Source organism: Lotus japonicus, chromosome 2 (assembly GCF_012489685.1).
Source record: "Lotus japonicus ecotype B-129 chromosome 2, LjGifu_v1.2".
NCBI classification, from domain to species: domain Eukaryota; kingdom Viridiplantae; phylum Streptophyta; class Magnoliopsida; order Fabales; family Fabaceae; genus Lotus; species Lotus japonicus.
The window spans coordinates 47,694,159-47,708,396 of record NC_080042.1 but is presented as its reverse complement, the minus strand read 5'-3'; positions in this window follow the sequence as shown (position 1 = coordinate 47,708,396).

Sequence of the window (14,238 nt, the reverse complement as noted above, 5' to 3'; positions counted from 1 at the left end):
ATTAAGCACCAACTTCAATCAATTCTAAGCGAAAAATCGCTTGCAGACAATCGATTTTCACTCTTTGCAGAGTCACACAACCTAGCACAGAAGACCTATTCCCCAACAACTCCCGAAAGACTCGACCGTGCTCTGATACCACAATGTAACACCCCGATTTCTGTGGCGTCACTTTAGTAACCAAATAAACTTAATGCGGAAAAACGTGAATTATTTTTTTTTCGTCGATAATATAAACAAGACTTAAAGAAATAAAACTCTAATGCGAAGGATAATCAGAAACTAATATACAATAATAATTACAGCCCCCGCTGTAAGTAGCTAACCACATCACGAGTAAACCTCCAGTGACGGGAAGTAAGAAAAGTAGCGCCCGTAGGCAAAATGTACAAACCAAAAGAAAGGTCAAGTGTTCGCAGCACTATCCCTCAAAAATGAGAATAAGCTGGCCCATCGGCCTAAAACAAGACCTCCTAAGTCCAACCAACTCTCTGTGATTCCCGTAAAGAAACCACACAAAAAGCTATAGGTGGGAAAACTACCCTGTCCCCAAAGAAAACAAATGATGTTCAGAGCTAAGACTCTACTCCTACACCAATCCCATCTCGAGGAGCTCACACCAGCACTAAAACCTACATGCTAGCATGATCGTCGTCCGAATCTGAATCCAGAACGACCTAGTCTATGTTCACCATCCGTCCTCCTCTCGCTACCGCGATGCGCTCCTGTTCCAGCATCTCAATCCCTAGTTTCCCCCGAAGGGTGAACCATCGTGAACCAGCCCGCCAAAGACATCTGACAAAGGGCGTTTGTCCGCCAAAGCACACACAGAAGACGCGAGGGTCAACTCCAAAGAATTACGTAAATAATAGCATCGATAGATACAGATAATAGAATAGCCACTTAGGCTTATAGCTAGGGATAACATCCTAGGGTTGCATATTCCATAATAACATAAACGACAATAATATCACTTAACATGTTCCAAATAGGATTAACAAGTAACAATCACACTCAACAACTAAATTAGTATGCATGTTGCATGATATGCAAATGACGGTTAACCCAGTTAACCACAAGCATTCCGGAAACGGATGGACATCAAACGGATCAGCCCTAACACCAGTCACGGTGGGACCATTTGGGCCCGCGTGCCTCTTACACCACACAAAGGTAGTCAGATCAGCAGTAAACCCGTAGGTCTGCCATTTCGGTCTGCTATAAGAGTCGTCTACAAACGCTCTTACACGGCATTCCGGGTCTTATGACCATTTTGGAAACCGACGAGGTCCAGAGTACGTCCTGTGTTAATACCTCATTAATGTTGCATGAATGCAGGATGATTAGTCAAACAACGTCTCCGAATCTCACTCGACACGTCGCCACGTGTTCTAGCTAAATTAATGTCTCTAAAAACTTACCCTAAGGTAACAGTCGATTTTGCGACAAAAGACATTTCTTCACAACAACACATAACCCATGATGATCTCTAAATCATCCGACTCATCTCCATCCGATGGTCAAAACTGCTCAACGAGCAAAGAGTATCACATACTCGGAAACTATCAATTTCCCGGACTTATCCCCAGGATACCCCAACAACATCGCTGCTCCAACTGCACAAGAGTATCCCGCATTCACAAGGTCTCACGCCTCAGTGAAGCTTCATGCTGTTCACGAGGTCTCACGCCTCAGTGAAGATCCATGCTTTCCACAAGGTCTCACGCCTCAGTGGAGTATCACGCATTCACAAGGTCTCACGCCGCAGTGATGCTTCTCGGCTCATCCCTTGGATGGCTAAACAACTTCTCAACGAGCGAAGGAGTATCAACATACTCAGAACTTACCAATCTCCTCAACACTTGGATCCGACGACACTTCTCGTTTTCCAAAAACTAAGATTTGCATCCTAAGCTTCCTTTCGAGTTTGTTATCATTATTTGAAGATTTAGAGGTTGTTTAATGTCTTATGAGTTTTCTTTTCAAAATAATATCCTTTTAGTCTTATCGCAAAATCTTATAAGTTCTCGGGATCTCCTAATCCCCAAATGACACCAGAGAATGTCTCGATCCATAAAACACCATAACAAGGCCCGAATCTCATTCGTCCTATCAAACTTTCTCAAAACTCTCAAAATAAAATCGGCATGACCTGCCCGCTATTCTCACTACTCAGAATCTCAGATCTCATTGCAAAAGCATAAATAACTCAGCACAATCAATCAACATGTCATATATCAACATATTAAGCAATAACCACATAGCACTTAGCATATAAGGCATGCATCACACATCCTAAATTACCCTCTTAGCACTTAGCATGAAATTCAATCTCAAAAACATTCAGTAGATGAATCATCTACATTGTCAGCCGAAGCCTCAGAAAACATTTTTTCCAATCAAACACAAACAAGTGCATAAACAGTAAACAATGTCGAAAGCATCGACCCTAAGCATTAACTAGAGATTCAGTGAGAAGCCCTCACCTGAAGATTCTCCAGGATGATCTTCGAACTCTTCCTCACAAGCAAAGCGTTGCTCCTCAGGAAATTCCTCAAAATCACCTTTAGAGCAAAACCACAGAAATACTATCAGAATCTATCGGAAACTAAGCTATCAATACTCACTAAGGTTACACGAAGTAGTACATACTCCGAGGTACGATAATCTAGCGCGAAAGGACAAGTTTTCGAAAAAGGAATTTTCCTCCTCCTCCCCTATAGGGCTCGGCCACTTTTCACAATTGTGGGATTCGATTTTTCTTCGATCAAACTTGGTTCCTATGCTATCATTAGCCGTAACTAAGGGTATTCTAAACTCGGAAAAATTATCGGATCAAAAACTGTCGCAGGGGTATTTTGGTCATGATTTTTAACTTAGAATTTCAAAACTGAAATCCCATAAAGCAAATTTGACAGGGACGTTACTAACAACGTTTATGACAACTAATCCTACTAGCACTAAGCTAAGGCGATAGTTTTCAGCCTAAAGGTTGAAGCTTTACTCCAAAAATGGGTATTTAAGGCATAAATTGATTCCGGCGGAAATCCGGTGACATTACAGAATATCTAATCCGACAGAAGTGATCTTGGGCATGTAAGGAAGATGTTTAGAATCAAAAATGAAATATTCAGGATAGTTTTGCAAAAACCTCAAAACTATCAGCTCAAAAAAGCCTACAGAAAAGCTATGGAAAAAGCGATCAGAGGTAAGGATTAGCGACCATACCTCGAAACCTTGAAGCAGCAACTTATTAATCAACGATCAACCAAGGATTGAACAAAATCTCTTCTTCCTTCCTCTTCAATGGAGCTCGCGGATTTGGGAGAGAAATGGAGGAGATTTTTGTAATTTTTCTCACCTTTCTTGCTATATATAGAGGTTGGCAAAACGCGGTAAAATGGAAGTTTCGCGAATCTGGTTTTTCCGGCGTCATTCTCCGTGAATTCTAAGATAGGTTTTGGCAAAAGAATTCCAAAACTCAAAATATGTCTCCTTGTATTTTTGGCAACTAATGCAAAGTCGGTGTAAAACTATTTTTCCCGATAAGTTGCTTTTTGCATCGAATGTCGGAATGGAAAACTTCCTTCTGAAGAAAGATTGAAATCATCAAGAGAAATGGGTGTACGCGTGTGAAATCTTCATTTGATGTTCTGAATAGAAAAAGTCTTCATTGTCGGGTGATTCTAGGGTTTTGAAATACCAGGGTTTCGGTTTCGGCAAACTTCCGATGATTGGAATCGGACGTTCGTAGATCCTAGAGTTTCGCCTCGAAACGATTGTGATATATGGAAAAAGAGAAGTTCTAACATTTCTCTGAAGATTTTTGGAATTAACTTCCATCGTGCCTAAAAGTGAAAACTAGCTATATACTAGGGTTTCTGACCTAGGTTTAAACGTATAACGATCGTGCTATAACTTTTATCGATCATGATGCAATCCTTATACTTTTCCTGAACTTTCTCCTTCATAAATTTATTTCATTTGGTAAACTCTAGTTCAGGTTTCCTTTCACGATACATCAACCCTAATCGTGAATAGGATTCTATTTACTTGGCATAAGTTTAAAAACTTGGGCCTTACAGTAATACTCCTAACCCTCAACTGAATTGAGAAGACAGCCTGGTGGGAAAAATTCCCTGAAGGTGGCGATCCCAACACGACCTTGATGTCTAGGGATCGCTCCAGAAAGTCCGGCGCTAACCGTAGCCACCCGTTGGCGACGTGTGCGGATAAGCTTCTTATCCCAAGAACCTCCCCGAAATATGGGAGAGTCAAGTCTCCCCGAAACGCGGGCGAGCATTTTTAACTAGGCCAAGCCTTGGGCAACCCACATGGCCATTGGGTCCCGAGCAACCATAAGTCCCCGCCTAATAAGGCTGGTGGGGCCACACCTGATCTTACGGGAAAAGCGTGTAAGCAAAGCCTCGGTAAAAGTCCTAGTCAAAGTTATTCACGCGAAACTCTGATTCAAGCACTGGAGACACGGGCGAAAGGGCAACATAATGTAGCGAATAGCCAGACTCGCTCATTCATTCATATATTCATTCATTCATTCATTCATTCGTTCGTTCATTCATTTGTCCATTCATTATATATTTGCTCGTTCATTCATTAAAGACATGCAGTCGTAAAGAAAAGAAAAATTATTTTATTCGTTAAAGCCAATTGAGTACATTCAAAATGGAGGATTCATCCTCATTACATGATACCGATCTAGCATTGCTCCTAGCTGCCTATCTAAGACACGCCATTGAAATATCAGCTGCACCATCTCATTCTTGCACTCTTCCTTTCGCTCTTCTGTGTCGTTTTCTCGAAGCTCCAGTTCCCATTCCCAACCACCAATCTGTCTGGTGATTTCAGCCTCCTCTTGGAGGAGCCCGCCTAGCTCCTCCACATACTCCAGAAAGATACGAATGGCCGCATCCAGAACCGGGTTCAACTCCATTGCCAACAACCGACAGACTAGTTGACGGATGTGGCCTACGGACGTCTTCCGGTAATACAATACGGCATACAGGTTCTGCTCGAAAGCTCTTTCTCTCAATTCGTTCAGAGCTCTCTCATAGTTTGCCATAGATGATTATTTTCAAGTTTGTTTCTCTCCCTCAGATAGCCTTGCTATTTATATTCATGGAACGCTTGCTAGCATTTAACATTGAAACACCTTCCCAAGACTCCGTTACCGAGGTCATCTTTGAATGTCTTAAATTCACTTGGCCGGTGGTAAATGATGATCCTCTGCTAGGATTAAAGGGTGAGGCGTTTCGGGAATGAAGGTTAGGAATTGGCAGGTTGGTTGACCCGCTCGTTTGCAGTCCAAGAGTTCCGAGCCAGATCACCAGGGCTCACGATGGGCATGACTCCAACGGGGACGGGCGGGGACCCAAACTTTGTTGCAGGTATAAAGAGTAAAAAATGACGAAGCAAAACATAAGGGGAGCTTAGAATCTTGATTGAAAGAGGGTAGAAAAATGAATTGTTGTTACATAGCTGATTTAGGGATCATTAACATTTTCATCTTCCTCTACATCTTCTTCGTTCAGGAAACGCTTGGCGACGAAGCCGGGAGGATCGTCGGGACCGACCAATCCGGCGGGAGTCACATTCTTGAATGCTCCCATTTGGCTGAGGTCAATTTGGGGGTGGAGGCGTTTAACTTGGGTTTTAGCGAGGAAGAAGCCACGACCACGCTCGAAGATAGCGGCAGCAACAACATCTGACCTCATCTCCTCTAAGGCCTTCGCGTCAGACTAGGCCCGGGCCTTTGCTACAGACAAAGCCTCATTTTTCTTCGCCAGTTCGGCACGGAGGGTTTCAAGTTCCTCGCCCATTGAAGAAATGGCTTGATCCTTGGAGGCCACTAAATCATCCTTTCTTGATGTATTTGTAACAAACTTTCAAGAGAGTTTTACATTTAGTAGGTAGTTGAATAACTAATGACTTAACCAATTTTATTCATTTTTAATATTTTAATTTAATGTATTTCATACAAAGGTTCAATGTGACTTTTACAATTTAGTATGTAGTTGAATAGATTATGACTTAAGAATTTTATTTAATTTTTAATTTTATTATTAAAGGTATTAATATAAAAGAATTTTTTTACTATTTAATGCATTTAATGTAAAGGAGTGCAAAAAACTCAAGTCTCCCAAGCATCCATATATACATATTTTTTTAAATCAATTAATGTTTTATATATTAAGATAATTATTTATATAAACTATTTTTTATTAACTAATTAAAATTTTTCACATGTAAATTATGAGTACTTTTATCAATGTACTTTTTTGGTCGATAAACATCAGTTTGATTTTTTTTATTAGTGCATGATTCATTCTTTTTTGTTTCACACTTTTTAAAAGAACTAAAGTGTTATGTCATCTTCTACCTTATACAACAAACACTAAAATTAGTTAGTAGTTGATTAACTTATTGCGTTGTAAATTTTGTTGATTTGTTTTTATTTTAATGTATATAATACAAAATGATTTTTTTTTTAATTTCTTGATGTATTTGTAACAAACTTTCAAGAGAGTTTTACATTTAGTAGGTAGTTGAATAACCAATGACTTAACCAATTTTATTCATTTTTAATATTTTAATTTAATGTGTTTGATACAAAGGTTCAAAGTGACTTTTACAATTTAGTATGTAGTTGAATAGATGAAAGGTTCAAAGTGACTTTTACAATTTAGTATGTAGTTGAATAGATTATGACTTAAGAATTTTATTTAATTTTTAATTTTATTATTAAAGGTATTAATATAAAAGAATTTTTTTACTATTTAATGCATTTAATGTAAAGGAGTGCAAAAAACTCAAGTCTCCTTTACATATATATATATAGATTTAACCACCGACTCATTTTTTTTCTTTTACTATGTCTCTACCACGTAATAAAAGGTTCATGGTATGAGCCCACCATGTTAAAAAAAAAGACTAAACCTCCCACCATGTTAAAGGAAATAACCACCTACTCATGTAACTTCCACCATGTCTTTCTCCTTTGAAAACCGCCCACGATGTATAAGCTCCCCATCATGTTCCAAAAACTTCTTTTCAACCATAAAAAAAATAACTACCTTCAATGACACTTCTTCTATAAATTCCTCATGTGTCTTCACAATCCATCCATCACAATTCCATCTAAAAATTATCATGGCTCTTAGTCTTACTGTTGACGATTTCCCTTCCATATCAAAGGAAAAGGATGTGTGGAGGGTTATTGTGAAGGTGGTGCGGAAGATAATCTTCGTACAACGTCTCATCCTCACAAGATAATCTTTGAGCTTGATTCGGTTGTCCAAACCCAAACTGACGTTTCCATCACTAAGATTCCCTATTCATTTGTTTATGTTTCTGATATCATGTTCACTGATCCATATCAAATATTGTTAGTCGGTGAGATTTCTAACTAAAATTGTATACATCTGTAAAATTATTTGTGATCTACTATATTTTGTTTGTCTTGAAGATGTGATAGGGATCCTCTCCGACCATGGCGCCGTGCAGGAATTCGAAAAAAATCATCAAGTGCGAAAGAGGATTACCATAGAGATTGAACAAGAAGTGTAATTATTAGTATTTTTAACAAAAAAAAAACGCAAAATCTATTGAAATTTTGAATCCATGTACCAATTATTGTGAATAATAATTTAATCATAAGTCCGTTGAAAACAGAGTGAGGGTTGAGTCTGCATTTTTTGGAAGCTACGTTCAGGAGTTACTCTCTGCTTTATTTTCACGCGATCTGACCAATACTTTCTATTTCTTCTTGATAAAAATCTATAGTAAGTATTATGTCTTAAACTTTTGTTACTAGCTGCAAAAACGTCTAAAGAGATAACCTTTTCATATTATAGATTGGTTTTTATCGATATACTATCTTGAATAACCAACACACATTTTTAACAAAATAACCACCCCACTAACCCCACAATTTAATATTATATATGATTTTTTTTATAAGTAGTTAATTTTTTTATCAAAATAAATATTATATTAATTTTGATAATAATAACCACCCCACTATGTTTCAAAAAAAAAAAACCACCCCACTAACCCACAACACATATTTCAAACAAAATAACCACCACCTCACTAACCTCACAACTTAATATCTATGTGAAGTCTATTTTATTTTTTTAATAAAAATGATTTTTTCATCAAAATAAATATTATATCTTAATTTATTAAGACTACTACCCCACTAACCCACAACACACATTTTTCGACCAAATAACCACCACCCCACTAACCCCACAACTTAATAGTTGATCCAGTCAATCGTTTCCACTTGAGGAGAGTAAACACTAAGCTACCGGGAGAACTACCAAAGTAGAGGGTATCGGCAGAACGGGGATTTCAAAGATGACGTTTCTTTTGTACATGTCTTTCTGATTGGTGCCGAGCCTTGACCGGAGAGTGGCGGGACAGTCGTCCCATCAGGGGCGATTCACCAACAGGATCGCCCCGGGCGTTGAGCAAAGAAGCTGGAGTCACCTTGGGGGGTCCGCTGAACTGAGCCGCCTTAAGAGTCTCCTTCGAACCAGGAGAAGTCGTGACGGTAACAGGGGCGCTCTCCCCGCCAGAAGAAGAGGTAGTTGTCAAGAAGTGTGGCTTTTTTGGGGGCGGACGGGAGGCTCCCTCGCCAAGAGCCTGTTTTCCACCCTCACCTGCCGGGACCGTTGGAGAAGATGTCTTGTCGCCCCTCAGGTTGACCCGGGGAGGGGGGGGGGAGGGGGAACGGGTGTAAGATCAAGTTTTGATCGAGTAGTACAACTCTATGTTTTGATGATTACAAGTTAACATTTTAGTATGAACAATTATCGTACTCTAACGTGTTTTTCTGAGTGTGCTATTTACAGGCTCTGACCTTAATATTAACTCACACAAATCAGAAGCACTGTGCTTAAAGAATGACCCAAGCAACGCTTTCGCAAACTCTATGTTCAATCTGAACAGTAGAAAAAGCTTCAGAAGATCTGAAGTCAAACAAGCTCTGATATGGACTCAGTCACTTGAAGTTCTGAAGATCCAGACGTTCTGACAACCCAGACACTCTGAAGGCTCAGATGTTCTGATGGTGTAGAAGACTCTGAAGACCCAGAAGCTGAAAAGTGGAGACTCTGAAGTCCAGAAGCAAAATGGCTCTGAAGACCAAGTACTTCCCTCTGAGTTCAGAATCAGAAGGTACAACGGTCAGAGGATCCATGCTTCCCTCTGACTCTGATCAACGAGCTTCACAAGTTTCAACACGAAGCTTTCCTCTGATCAGAAGTCTACTAAGTTAAAGGTTAAGTCACTATCCAAAGTACAAAAGCAATTGTACTATCCCATGCAGCGTTCAAACCCTAATCCTTGGAGTATAAATAGAGGCTGAAGATTGAAAGATGCGGTTGGAAGAATCTCACACGCGCAAGCTATATTCAAACCTTCTAAACATTCTTTCATCTTTGAATTCATTGTGTTTACTACAAGGTTTTTAGAAGAAATCTCTTTGTAAACAATCCTTCTTAAACAGTTGTTTAGTTTACCTTTAGGAGATCAAGGCTGATCGGATCCCAGAGAAGACTAAGAGAGTGAATCTTAGTGTGAGCTAAGTCAGTGTATTGTTAGTCACTTGTAGGTTTCAAGTGCAGTTGTAACAATTACCTGATTAGTGGATTGCCTTCATTCTAAGAAGGAAGAAATCACCTTAACGGGTGGACTGGACTAGCTTGAGTGATTCATCAAGTGAACAAGGATAAAATCCTTGTGTGCTTTTCTATCTCTTATCTTAAGCACTTTATTTCTTCTCGAAAGATTTGCTAAAATCTTTAAAGTGGAAGTTTTATTCTGAAAACGTTATTCAAACCCCCCCCCTTTCTACCGTTTTTCATACCTTCAAGGGGATGTTCTTTTTCTTCTCAAAGGCGGCCAGAAGGTCCACACTGGCGAAATTCATCCTCCCTGAAACGAAAAGCAACAAAAGAGTCAGAAAGGTGTAAGAAATGTAAAATAAACAAGGGATAAAGGTCGAAGCAGGGAAGGGGCAAGAAAACCGAAGTAAGCGGGAGTTGATGAAATTTTGCTTTTACCGATCACGCGAGAGCAGTCTAAAACCGGGAGTTTAGCTAGGAAGCTGATAACAACTTTGTCCTCAGGAGTTAGGGAATCCTCAAGTGGGTCGACTACTGGGATACTTCTTAGGTCCAGTAGAAGGCAAATCGGGCGATTCCGTCCCTCAGGGTAAAAATCTTGGGGTATTCGTGAGATACCACGATCTTGAAATACCTCCGGGCGAGGTCGGTGGTGATTGTAGGCCAAAAAAGGTTGAAGCGTTGGCGGTTGGGTCTAGCTTCCAGGGAAACCCAGTTGTGTGGTGGTGAAGGCTGGGCGGACGCCCCATAGAAGTAAAAGAAGTGAGAGGGCTCGGACTCTTGCTGGATTGCATCGCAGAGGATTTCAAAGCATCGCAGGAAAGCCCAGCTGTTGGGATGAAGCTGACACGGGGCGACGTTGATACTACGCAACACGGAGCAAACAAATGGAGAGAAGGGAAACCTGATTCCCAAACTTGTGAACATGTACTTGTACACGTAGAAGGAGTGGGGCTGATTCACGAGGTGATCAGGGAGGCAAAGCCAAGGGCGCTCAGAGGCTGAGCAACCACCGCAATACAGAATTTTGTCGAGGGGTTTCTCATGACAAAACCCACCAAACTCTGAGGAAATTTCGTAGATGGACGACCACTGCTCTAAGCTGGACGGTTGGTTAGGAATTGCCCCGGCCGGGAGGCCCCTTACCATAGGAACTGGCAAGGATTCCGAGGACTTAGCTCGGAAAGCGGCAATGTCTTTTTTATCGAGTGGAACTCCCTCGGGGGGGGGAAGGGTCGATAGGAGGAGCGTACCGTAAGGGGGTGGCAGTGGTGACATTGCGGTTGGAGTTTTTGGTTTGGCGTCTTGAAGCCATTAAAGGAAAGGGCACATGAAATGAAAAATACTCTGAAGTTGTAAAGACTCACCGGGAGAAAAAGTGGCGCGTGGGGCGCTGTGTGAACTGAGGCAATGGTGTGTTGAAGGGTTTTCGCTCGTAAAAAGGGTGGCCAGGAGTTGGGGTTGTGAAAGGAGTAAGGGATGGGGAAGCAGCGTCTTTATAGGAGGAGGATGACGATGATCGAGGGGAAACGTGTGAGGGATTGCAGTGGGCAGTTGAGAAACGTGGGGGAAAGGTGGAAAATCGTGCACATACCGACGGAGAAATGATTGCAGTTGCGGGATTTCGGGGAGTGGGAATGTCGCAATAAATGGAAACTGCAACAGTCGAAGCTAATTGGTTCAAATTCAAACTGACAGGCTTTTGCGGGGATTTTGAGGGGAGGTTTCAAGGAAGGCAGTTGGGATTCTGCAGACCTCTCCTGCCACGTGGCATAGGCCTAATGCGCGTCAAGCCACCACGACTCATGACACATGCATGACTGCAACTGGGCGAGAAGACCAAGCGTAGATGATGGCTGTCGCCACTAGCCAACTTGTGGACTCGTAGGATTGAAGGAACTTGCTAAGAGAATCAAAATTAGTCTTAGGCTCTAGTTGTCATGCCATATTGGCAATTGTTTTAAGTCATTAGGCTTCGGCGTTAGATAGTTTACTCATGGTCGTCGCCTTAGGTTTCTTCTTGAAAGACACACTCAGCTCTCATGTTTCGAGCTCGATGTCTTGTGGACTTGTGGACTGGGCGAGACCCTAGGGTCCCTCGCCCAGGCGCGCCAGCCCAGGGCGACGTACAAGCCAGGAAATTGGGCCTTCTTCCGGGAGGCCCAACTAGCCCATTAAGAGAAATTAGGGGCGCCAAGCCCAACCCCCAAATCTATAAATAGGGGACGGTTACCAATTGTAAAGGACTCTTAGCTCATTTGAGAAAGAAAAGCTTGAAATTCAGTTACTTTCTCTCTCTAAGCGGTTACGCTCTAAACTCTCTCTAGATTCTCACATCGCGATCCTCTTACTATGGGTATCGTACCTCATCTCTATGTTCTTGGATAGAACACTCATGTTCTTCACTTCTTTCTTCTCATCTCTCTGGATTTGACTATTTAGCTCATTTTCTCTTCTTTTCTATTTTCTCACTTCATTCTCTTCTTTTGACTCATAGCAACTGCGATTGTTGGCTGATTTGACAATTGCCCAAATCGGTGCTCTTCTCTCCTTAATCATTGTGATCGCTTCACTTCGATCAAAATCGTGACTATTTCTCACCAATCATCACATCTCTCTGTCTACTTTATCATAGCCTTTGTTGAGTTTGTCTTGACGGCTTCAGTTGACTTTGATTCTTGATCTTTCTCTTCTGCCTCTGATGATTCTTGCTTGCTCTTGTTCTTTTTCATTCTTCATTTTGATCTTCCATAAGAGCTTTGTCGTGATCTTCATTGTGGTCTTCATATTCTTCATGTTGATCTTTGCTTTGTCATGAAGCTTGGTAATGGTCTTCGTTGGTTTGACTTAATCTTCATTGCTTTGACTTGGTCTTCATTTCTTTGTCTCAATCTTCAAGTTGATCTTCTATACGAGCTTTGTCTTGATCTTCTTTTCTTTGCTTTGTCTTCATCGTTTTGTCTTTGTCTTCTTTGTTTTTCCTTATCTTCATTGTTTTGTTATCATAAAAACATATGTTCTTTTAGAGGGAGAACTCATGTAGACCTTACAGATGAGTGGCAAGAATTTGACAAGGCACATAGAGACTTTTCCAAGGGGCCTAGAAATGTGAGACAAAGTATTTTCAGTTGAAGCATGGTGGAAAACCTTGTTGGTTAGACGATCATCATCGTTTCTTACCAACTGATCATGAATAGAGGGGGGAATAAGAAGCATTTTACCAAAAATATAGTTGTGCATGATTTACCTCCACCTATGTTGCCTATGCAGTAATTTTAGATGTCGTTTCTGACCTTCCTAATTTGATAGAAACGGAAAAAAAGTGAAGGTGTCTAAACGTAGTTGTAAAAGATAAAAGTGACCCAAAAATATTTTAAAAAGTGAAGGTAAAAGTAACCCACAAGTAAGGATTATTATGGATTTTGATTGTATTATGAGTAGCTAAGTTTCCTTCTAAAGGCTGCAATGTAGGAATGATTTGAATTCTTCTCATATATGTTATTTTCAATTCAATTATTGATTGTGTTTGGTTTTTAATGCTTAATTCAATGCGGCATAACTAACCATATAAACAGTAGGCTAGTTTACTCCTGGAGGGGTAATAAACTTAAGGACAAAGTAAAAAGGAATGTGTACACGGAGGTATTAAGATTAGTTCTTGTATACATTTGACTCATCTTTCATTGGGTCGTGAAATATCCTTTAGGTATGTAACTTCTCCGTTTTAATCCTTATCTAGGCAATCATGCCTCATGACGGTTTGCTTTTACGTAGTGTCCCGATTTAGGTAGTTTAGGTAGAACCTTGCAGTTTATCTAACACATGAGAAGTATATATACTCGACACATAGATTAAATAGGATGACATATAAAAAACCCGGGGGAGATAATCCAATTGCATTACAATCTCGAGGCTATCTTATTCTATTGTATTTTCTTTTCAATTTTGCATGCTCACAATAACACCACTTTCAACTTATGTTTTACCTGAACAATGAAATCACTCATAGGTTTTGTTTCTTTACCTGGTCCCTTGGTTACAATAACTGGAACTTATAATCTTATATTACTTGAGCGATAGAGAGCACTTGTTCTAATTTGCATGAGTATATTTAGCGCAACATGTATCACTTCTCCCAAAGTGATCTTAGATTGTTCTTTCGTATTCTCCAATGAGGCTAGATGCTTTAAACCTCTCAAGCACCGTTACTAGAATTTTCTCAACAATTCTGAAATAGGAAAAAGAACTTCCTGGTCGCCTTATACTGTTGGCAATACCAACAATTTCTCTAAGTGTTCTTTAATAGTCTCAGACTTTTTCATTTGCAACTTGTTGGTAAATTCGCAAGTGTACGAATCCACCCGGTTTTAATTATCGATCCATAGGGATTGTGAGTGAATAAATTCAGCTTAAACCTTGAGAATGAAGGTTTGTTTTATTGAAATAGAAATATGTCGAAGTAGTAATAAGGAAAATAAAAAGACAATTCAGAAATCACAGATGCTTTGGGTTCTTGTTCAACTAGTCAATTCAAGCACATCATTCTAAGCACATGAACTCATAAACCTATCGATGCCTCGCATAGATA